This window comes from the organism of the source record quoted next, unplaced genomic scaffold (assembly GCF_019419815.1).
Source record: "Pyrus x bretschneideri cultivar Hongxiangsu unplaced genomic scaffold, Pyrus_bretschneideri_v1 Contig25, whole genome shotgun sequence".
Taxonomy (NCBI): Eukaryota; Viridiplantae; Streptophyta; class Magnoliopsida; order Rosales; family Rosaceae; genus Pyrus; species Pyrus x bretschneideri.
This window is the reverse complement of record NW_025999557.1, coordinates 2,452,825-2,462,688: the sequence shown is the minus strand read 5'-3', so window position 1 is coordinate 2,462,688 and position 9,864 is coordinate 2,452,825. Positions and strand designations below refer to the sequence as shown.

Sequence of the window (9,864 nt, the reverse complement as noted above, 5' to 3'; positions counted from 1 at the left end):
TTAGGATTCATGGGAAATCGCTAGTTTTTAGGATGCATTGACCCTTAATTTTTGCACCCACAGATGCCCCATTTTCTTCTCTGCAAACACACATCATCTTAGTTTGTAGAGGAAAAATATTTATTTGTGACTTGAAATTTCATCATGAGTTTAACTTCCAGCTACAGTCATAATTTAGCCTTTGGCTATGATCACATAGTCGCATGTTATCCTTCGGCCACGATCACTTGGTCATTATTTAGCCTTCAGTTTTGACCACACTATCATAATTTAACCTTCCGTTATGATCATAGGTCTTTATTTAACCTTCGACTAAGATCATAGGGTCAATGTTTAGCGTTCAGCTATGATCATAGGGTCATAATTTAGCCTTCGACTAGGATTATACAGTTAGAGTTTAGCCTTCGGCTACGAGCATATGATATTCAACCATGGGTTTTGGGTTTTCAACCCTTGGTCTTGGGCTTCAACCATAATTAGATTTAGGGTCTTCGACCCTTGATCTTGGGCCTTCAGCCATTTTACTATCTTTGGGTTTTGGTTTTAATGCGGTTGTAACCCATTTGATCTTGGGTTTTCGATCTTAATTTGGTCTTAACCCACTCGGTCTTGGGGATCTTAGTTTGGTCTTAACCCATTAATTCAATCTTGGGTTTTCGATCTTAATTCGGTCTTAAGCCATTCGAACTTGGGTTTTCGAACTTAATTCGGTCTTAACCCATTAATTCAATCTTGGGTTTTTGATCTTAATTCGATCTTAACCCATTAATTCAATCTTGGGTTTTCGATCTTAATTCGGTCTTAACCCATTCAATCTTGGGTTTCGATCTTACCCCTTCGGCTCTAATTCAGTCCTAGGTCTTCGACCATGAATTTTGGTAGTACACTCATGCCCCCAGAATTGTTCAAATGCATTGGTTTTCGCTCTCTGACAACAACTAAGCCAAATTTCAAGAGTAGCATTGCCTGGTTTGATACACCATATAAAAGTTGATGAACATCCAAACATAGAAAAAAAAGAAAAATTCTAAACTTTCTTACTTGTTTTTGCTGGAGTAATAGCTAACCCCAACCTTTACCCTTAATGAAATTAAGTGGCTCTCGTTTCCGATAGAGGTTGAAGTCTGAATATGCTCCTCGCTTGGAAGCCCTTATCGCCACAAAACCTGCGATTATCATGATACGAACATCTCCATCTATTCGGCTCGTTCATGCTCTGATGAGTTCACTTCTCTAGACAATGAATGGCATGAATTTCAAATCTTGATCCGCAACCAAGTGATGTTCAAATACCGTATAGCTATCACACATGGCTTTCCTAGTAGCGTGGAACGCACACCTACATTGGTGTTTACTTCCTTGGTGGGCACAGTCCAAACACTTGTATCTGCTAAGAGCTACTGATCACGTTAAAATCTTTATGGGTAAGTCTTTATCCAAGATGTACAAAATCAAGAACACACAAGACTCTGATTGAGATCAGACCAATTAACATATATTCACGGTGACCAAAGTATTTAGATATTGAGTGAAACGTGACTCTTTAACTTTCTACTAAATCACAATTTAATCGCTTCAGCCTAAGACAACGTTTGTAAAGTTGGTTGGTCCAACGTTGAATTCTAAATCGTTGCTTTACACTAGGAATCTAAATTGATTACCACGATTAGTATTGTTGATATTCAGGATCATATATTATCATAAAAATGTTATTGTTAATTTATTGTTGGTAAACACTACATAAATAAGCAAATAAGTCCTTATCTCCTTGTTCACATGGTACACGACGTGCCCAAATTCTCGGTTAGTCTCACATCCAACAACCATAACGCATTTCTGATTTTCCTTCACTTTCGCTCCCATTATAGCAATTAAAAATAATAATGGTACAACTCAGCCAAATAAAGGGCGTCAGGCAATTACATAATAAACATTGAAATTTGTATGCAAATAAGCCCTAACGAAATCATCTATGCATGTAAACATTGTGAATAATCTACTCTATATCATGTGAAAATCATTATGGATTAGATAAGAGGATTCTTATCTTGCTGTTGATAGAAGCTTGAGTGTGGCCATTAGTTGGTAGCAAACGCCTAGCTTGATGTAATTCACGATTGAATACTTTTCCATCATTTTCAACCTTTCCTGCTAATACAGAATTTTCTACACACTGGTATTAATTAGTTTGTGGCTTTGATCGTTCGTTAGCCATTGAACGCCTATTTGAAGTCTTGGAATCATGCCCCCATCCTAACTTGAACAACATCCATGGAACATCTGCATAAGATGGAGGCTCGCACGCTGTCGAAGTTGGTTGGCGGCTGCTAAAGGACTTAGCTGCCTTTTCTCATAATCCGATTGGTTTGCTTTTCTACAATTAATAATCATCATCTTACCATATGTATATTGGTAGAAGTATTTATAAGAGAGGAAGTAGGAGCGCTTCTCTGTTTGATGTCTCAGCCCGTGCCCCCATGGTGTAGTTGGGATGGATACTATTTCGTTCGCTTCTCAATTTGGCTTTTTGTTCAATTCCCACAGACGGCGCTAACTGTTGGAGCAGAAAAATTTGGTTCCTCCAATCCTCCAACAAGTAAACCTTGTAACCATGTTGAGAAGCCTACAACACCATCTTCGCTCGCCAACAATGAGGGAGGAGGGGATCTGCAAGAAAACACTCCAACGCTCAAGTCAGTATTTGTTCAGAAAATATAGAACTATCTTATACCTATCTTTTTCCCATCTTTTTCTCCCTGTTCTGATGGGATTCTAGGCCTTTTATAGGCGTACAAAACTTGGACTCCAAGTCCCATTATCTCACTCCATGTTCTTTAGTAGTGGCTGATTCATGTTGCTTTATTTTAGCCCCACTCCTTGTTTTTAGGATTCATGGGAAATCGCAAGTTTTTTGAATGCACTGACCCTTAATTTTTGCACCCACATCCTATTTGTGGACAAAATTTGCAAATTAAATGATATGTCACAAATAAAAATGAGCATGTTTATCAACGCTTAAATAATAAACCAATTATCGACTTCTATGTCGTTTAGTTTCCTAAATTTTGTCTACAAATTTAGTCTTCTTAGCATTACTCTTACACTAATATAAATGTTGAATAAGAATGATTACATCTAAATGAGAGAAGACTTAGTCAATGCCATTAAAGATTAGATGAGGCTCCGGAAGAATTACCTCCCATCCCCTCTGATTAATATACGAGATCAAATATTTTGCACTCAAAATATGTGAGGCCTCTTTATGATACCAATCATTGTGTGACATATATTAAGTTAAAGAAAACAAAATTAAAAAAAGCTAAGTTTATAAACACGTGTCAATGATCAGGACCACAAAAAGACCACATAGATAAACTATCATATCAGTAAAATATCGACCAATCATTGAGAACTTATGCAGATCGCTAAGCATACCACTAGTTACTCAATTTAGAAAACAACATCAACGCTTTAAAAGAACAGGGTTCATCATCATTTATTCTTCTAGACTAGCATGATATAATCAATTTAATCCATGAAATTTTTTCAGCCGATTTACTCGGTGAACTTAGCATTAATTAGCTAATTTCCGCCCCTTAGATCATGCATGTGAAAGTATGTAATTACTTTTGAGGGTGAATTCGTACTTCAACCTCTTCGCAATGGAACATTGAAGAAAAATATGTTTTAGACCATTGTGAAGAGTTGAAGAGGCAAAAAATAGGGAGCACTGTTTTAGTGTAGACGTCATGCCCTCAAAATCGAGTGGCATGACACTCACATGATCTGACGTTAGTGGTAAATTGGCTAGATCTCGTGCTAGTTCGGGACAAATTTGACAGGAGACATTTCGATTGGTGAATTAACAATAGTGTGCTAGCTTAGTGGGTAAATGAAGGTCTAGCCAAAAGAAAAGGAGGTGGTGAATGAAAGTTTAGTGGAAAACAGCGTTCAAGAGTAAGGATGGATTGTTTGAGTGGCTTATGATACTTTTTAGACTATCTAATGCGTTGAGTACTTTCATGAGGCTTATGAATCGGGTTCTTCATCCCTTTATCGGTCTCTTTGTTGTGGTTTATTTTGATGACATTTTAATCTATATGAAGACCAAAGAAGAACACGTGACGCATTTGAGACAAGTTTTGAGAGTGACGAAAGAAAATCAATTGTATACGAATCTTAAGAAATGCATATTTGTACAAATAAATTGCTATTTCTGGAATTTGTGGTTGGTGAGAATGCCACTCAGATGGGTGATGAAAAGAACAAGGCCATCCAAAATTCGCCACTCCGAAGTCCGTCTCTGACGGAAGAAGTTTCTATGGACTAGCTACTTCTTTATCGGATATTTGTGCGCCAATTCAGTGCCATCATCGCACCTTCACAGAGTGTTTGAAGAAAGGCAAGTTCCATTGGGGAAAGGAACAAGAACGAAGCTTTGCCCTGATCAAAGAAAAGCTTTGTACCGCTCCGGTGTTAGCGTTTCAGAATTTTGAGAAAGTATTTGCAAATAAAAGGGATATAAAAAAAATTAATTAAAAAAAAAAAAACCACGCTTGCTATGGGCTGTATTTCTAATTTAAATTGACGAAGATGATTTATTCACACTAAAAAAAGAGGAGTATGAGCGATAAATAGCGGAATGAAATTCCTTAGATGGTATTTGCACACAGACAACAAGTCTATGTGATGACTCCAATTTTCGCAAAATAAAACACCCCTTGAATGTTTGGGAAATTGATACTGTCAACACTTATATTTGTTCAACATTTCTTAGCACTTACGACAAAATATCGGCCAGATATCACCAATGTATAATGCCTATAGTCTGCAAGGCATACCAGTTGATCGCTCCCTTTAGAAATCCAACAGCAGCGCATTTACAGAATCAAACAAACACTACAGAGAGTCATAGAGATTAAGAAATGTGCAATCCAATAACAACTTTGTAAAAGTTAAACATTTCAGTTTAGATCAATTCAACTCGGCAGTCCCCAGAACCCTTTTTCTGCTTCATCTCTGTGTAAAACTTATTTTGAATAGTCTTTCCTCTCGTGCGGGTACCCCTTGAATCCCCTGAAAGCTATAGTACTCTGGATGACACACCCCAACCCCAATTTTTCCCGAATACCAGGATAGGCACGTGCTGGCCGACACCCGAGGGTGACGAAAGCCATTTATTGAGTGCAAACGCTGAAAACAAGGGATAAATAAGGCTTATAAATATAAAAGAATAATTAATATGCAAATAAGGACCGTGTTCAGAGCACAACTCTAATCTAGAACACTAAAAGAAAATAATATAAAATTGAATGAAACAAATGAATGGGTCCTACACTGAGAGGACTCGAAGATGCCAATGCGGAAGTGCCTGGACGTCGGGATTGTATGCCTCGATTCTAAGTCCTGAAAGAGGCGCAAAACAAACATGAGTGGACCAAGTTGATATATATATAATAAAACAGTTATCAACATACTAACCCCCAGGTTTTATGAAAACACATATATATAATGATAAACATAGGTTTTCCGAAACCTAGCATGTCGTGCAATGTCTCAAATCATAATTCGCATAAATAATAAACACTAGTGAATGTCCGATACAACTCTCCAGGCCCCATGCCGGCTCCCCGTCTCTGAGCACACAGTCAGAGGAAAATACACTTCAGGCCCCATGCCGGCTCCCCATCTCTGAGCAGACAGTCAGAGGAAAACACACTCCAGGCCCTATGCCAACACCAAACCGTCGCTCGGGACGGACCGGATCTATCCCTACGTCCCGTAACGGAGAGAACCACTAGGTAAGTACCAAAACCAGTGAACATACATATATTTGAAAATCAACTTCATAGTATAAAGTCATCCATCATCTATACTATAAAGAGGTGTTCTAAACATGTTCTAAATATCATATCGTCATCCATCAGATATTCTACAAGAACATGGGTTATAGGAAAAATAGTAATAATTCAAACTAGCCTCAGTAAGGATGTTATCTCGTAAAACGTTTCATAAAACATAATCATCAAATCATGCTTTTCATGTATGCATTTATACTATCAAAACATGCATTTTTAGAAGGGGTCCACTCACAGTACTTCGCCGTCGAAAAGCCACGCCATCTAGCGAAGAAGGAAACGCCATAGATAATCGCCCATAAGCACATAAATGGTACATTTAGTCAAACTCAACTCAAACGATTGAATTTGGGAAAACGGACATCGGAAACGGGTTCAGAACGTCGAAATTAGCCTAGGAGGGGACCTGCACGAAAACCCAAAAAGTCAACCCCGAGGTTAAAGTCAACGGTCAACGGTCAACGGGTCGCGGGTCGTGGGTCAACCCGTCAGAGCCAACCCGGTTTATGGTTTGGGTATTGGATCCGGGTTTAGGCCCTAGGGTTTTGGGTTAGGGTAATTGGGTTTAGGTTTTAGGTGGGTTGGGTTTGGGTTAGAAGGAAAATGGGTTTGGGTTTGAAACCTCACGGCCCAATGGCCAATTTAAAAAGGGTAATGGGTTTGGGCTTGCAACCAGGGTTTTGGGCTTGGCAGGAAAGGCCCAAAGGCCTTGGGTTTGGGTGGTTCGCCGGATTCCAAGGAGGGAGAAGGCTGGATTTCGGCCGGAGAATTCCCAAGCTCCGTTGGAGCTCAAAACTCAACCAAAACATGTCATTCAATATGCCAAAATGAAGCCCCGAAGGTAAGGAATCGAAATATACCCTTGGTTCCCTTCATCGTGGTCGGAGTTGGCCGGAAAACAGCTTGGAAGCCACGGGTATCCGCCGGAAACTGGGTAAGATTCAAATGAGCATAACTTCTTCAATACTCAATGAACTTAGGTGAAACAAAAAGGAATGTTGTAGTACTCAGCGAGACGAAGAGATTGATACCTTGCACGCCGGCCAACTCGCCGTGGTTTGGCCGTAAATTGCCTCGAAAGGGGCGGTGCTCGCCGGAAAACTGAGAAATGTCTCCGAGGTAGTTTCTTCGTGGTTTGACGTCCAAAACACAACCACGGGGTTAGAAAAAAGTTATAGGCGTGGGCATGGGTGTGTGTGTGTGTGTTCTTGTCGAAGAAAAAAGCACCGAGAGGGGAAGGAGAAATCAAAGAGGAAGAAGGAGAGAAGAGAGAAGAGAGACTTTTCCAAAAAAATAAAAGAAAAGAGGAAGGGAAAGGAACCGGGGACAAAACAGGGGTGGGCCCCTTGGGCTCACCAATTAAGACTAAAAATAATTTTAAAATGAAAAGTATCCCTTAAATTTAATGAAAATATAAAAAAACTCATTTTCTTACGTAAATCCCGGGACGGGATGTTACACTGGAGGTGTGATATCAGACATATAGGCACAACATCTGGTGTACTCCATCGCTCCTCCGAGTATAAGACATCTTCTAAGTAACTTTGATGCATCTCGTATTCATCAACACAATCTTGGTCCTGAAAATTATGAATGCGATCAGAATAGTAAAGAGCTGCATGTTGAAATGAGATATCATGAGTGAAAATACATCTTACTTCTTCATGTTCTATGATAAGGGATTCCAAAATGGGTGATTTCTTGAGCAACGCTGTTAGCAAATCCCAGTAATAGCAATCACGAAGAACCAGCTTTAATTCACGCAGTTGATCAAATGCAGGCAGACAACCCTCCATGAGCGATAAAATATCGATCAAACCTCATGATGGATTATATCTATTTCATATCATAAATTGGCCAAATGGAAGAAATGCTTTAATTCTTTCCCTCGTGCAGTTTATAATTTTATGGGGGAAACATGCACACACTTTACAAATGAAGAGAACAAACAGTAAAGGCAGATTCTTACCTTAAGAGAATGAACTGAAAAAGACAGATATTTAACGTTGGAAAATGGCTCCAGAAGTGCAGATGCTCGGTTAAAAATGTAATCCTCATCTTCCCCAAAATGACGACAGATATCAAGACTGCCTTTGACCAGCGATTGTACATTTTCAAACGGATAGTTTGGCAAATAGTCATGCTTGATGTCAATGTTTTCAAGCTTTGGGGTGTTAACAAAAATATTGTAGTTAGGACCATCACCAACAAAGTCATCATCGCAAATCAAGTTCATTCTTAACTTCTTAAGTGTAGGCGCAACAATCTTAAAAGTGAAAGCCATATCACCTGAAACAATTCCATCAATGGATGAATCGTCTAGTACAGGGCAGCATGTAAAAAGCTTTTCCATTGAGCCGCCATGAAGACATACAACTTTGACATCAAGCAACTTGAGACTTGGAAAACAGCCTGATGTCAGAGGAACATAGGTAATACAATTTGACTTCACCTCCAAACCTACCAACGTTTCGTTCATGAAAACACATTGAGGCAACTCCAACTTGGGGAAATTATCATCATCAGTATAAAGCGCTTTAACACGAAGATTGAGCTCAACAACATTATTGGTAGTGGCAATGCGAATACACTGAGCAATACAAGAGACGTCCTCAGCATGACAGTAACAATGAAGACACAAATTTTGAATCTTTGACAACGAGAAGTACACGGTAGACAAAATCTAAGAAAAGATTATGGTGAAGCAGATACTCGTCTTTCCAGGTACTAGACATTTCTTCTAATACGAAATCAAGATTGGGGACAGAAGCCCATATCCTCTTCCATCTTTCAGATAGAATGCTGGTCCTCATAGCATATTTTGTTGGAACAAAGGAGAGTATGTGAGAAAGACAAGGAGAATTAAGTTTTTCTAACATTGGTGCAGCGCAGAGAATATTAAGTTTTTCTAACATTGGCAAGGGCAAGTAAAGAAGAGTGCTAGGGGAGGGAGAACAAATATCCTCTAGTTTTCTCTTTCTTGTAGGGACAAATAATTACCCTCTGAAGTTGATTTAAACCCCTACTTAAGGTAGGCTTAAATAGGCTTTGGAGGCGATTTATTTCATTTTCCTAAAAGAATATAATTTCGAGTTGAAGTGAGAATCTACGTCAAAGCTAGAGATTTCTACACCTGCTAAATAATCAAGAAAATTATGGAGGCAACACATGTACTTTTGGGTGAAAAATGACAATATTACCCTCAAGGCACACTAGAACTTCTACGCCCAAGCAGCAGACAATCATGGCACAATCAAGGTCAAAAGTGATCAAAATAGGTATTTATTCAAAATTTATTTCATCCATCCTTATTAAATCCTCCCCACAAGGTAACCTTCAATTATTCATTCAAAATAGGATTAATTACCTAAATTAATTGATTAATTTCATAATATCTTGCAATTACACCCAAAAACCACCATATGTGGCCAGTTCCCATCTCTCCAAAGGGGGTCGGCCACACCCCTATAAATACCACCTCATTTCTCCAAAAACCTAATCCCAACTCTTTTGCAAAATTCTCCAAATTTCTCTAAACACTTTTCCCTCAAATTCTAACTTTGGCATCAAAGGTTCTTCGGCCAAAATACCCCCTGCCATTTGTCGTGGGCGCGTGAGGCTTTTGGCCTTGACCTAAGGTGTTAATTGTTTTGCAGGCGTATTTTTTTCCAAGAAGAAAGGTGGAAATTTGCATCCACTAGGCACCTACTCACATATTCAACGATATTATAAAAAACCTAACCGTCTTCAAATTATAGTTTATTAAAACGGCAATAGATACAAGCAGTGAAGTCCTTATAAGATTAGTTCAAACGGTGAGGTAGGATTACGGTTAAACTATATATGTTTCGGATTTTCACTTCAATTGTAACTAAAACATAAGGAGTAGTGTCCAATTATATATTAATGTTAGCTAGCTAGGGTTTTTTCCATGTGCGCACTTGCATTGCCAAGGTTCGGTTTTTTTGTTTTGAGTGTGCCATATCATCAATGTCGATTCATGATG

At 38.8% G+C, this 9,864-nt stretch overlaps 1 pseudogene; it reads right to left on the bottom strand.

Moving 5' to 3' along the window:
• Positions 1 to 4,296: 4,296 nt before the first annotated feature.
• LOC103934895 lies at positions 4,297 to 8,737 on the bottom strand (annotated as a pseudogene).
• Positions 8,738 to 9,864: the final 1,127 nt, after the last annotated feature.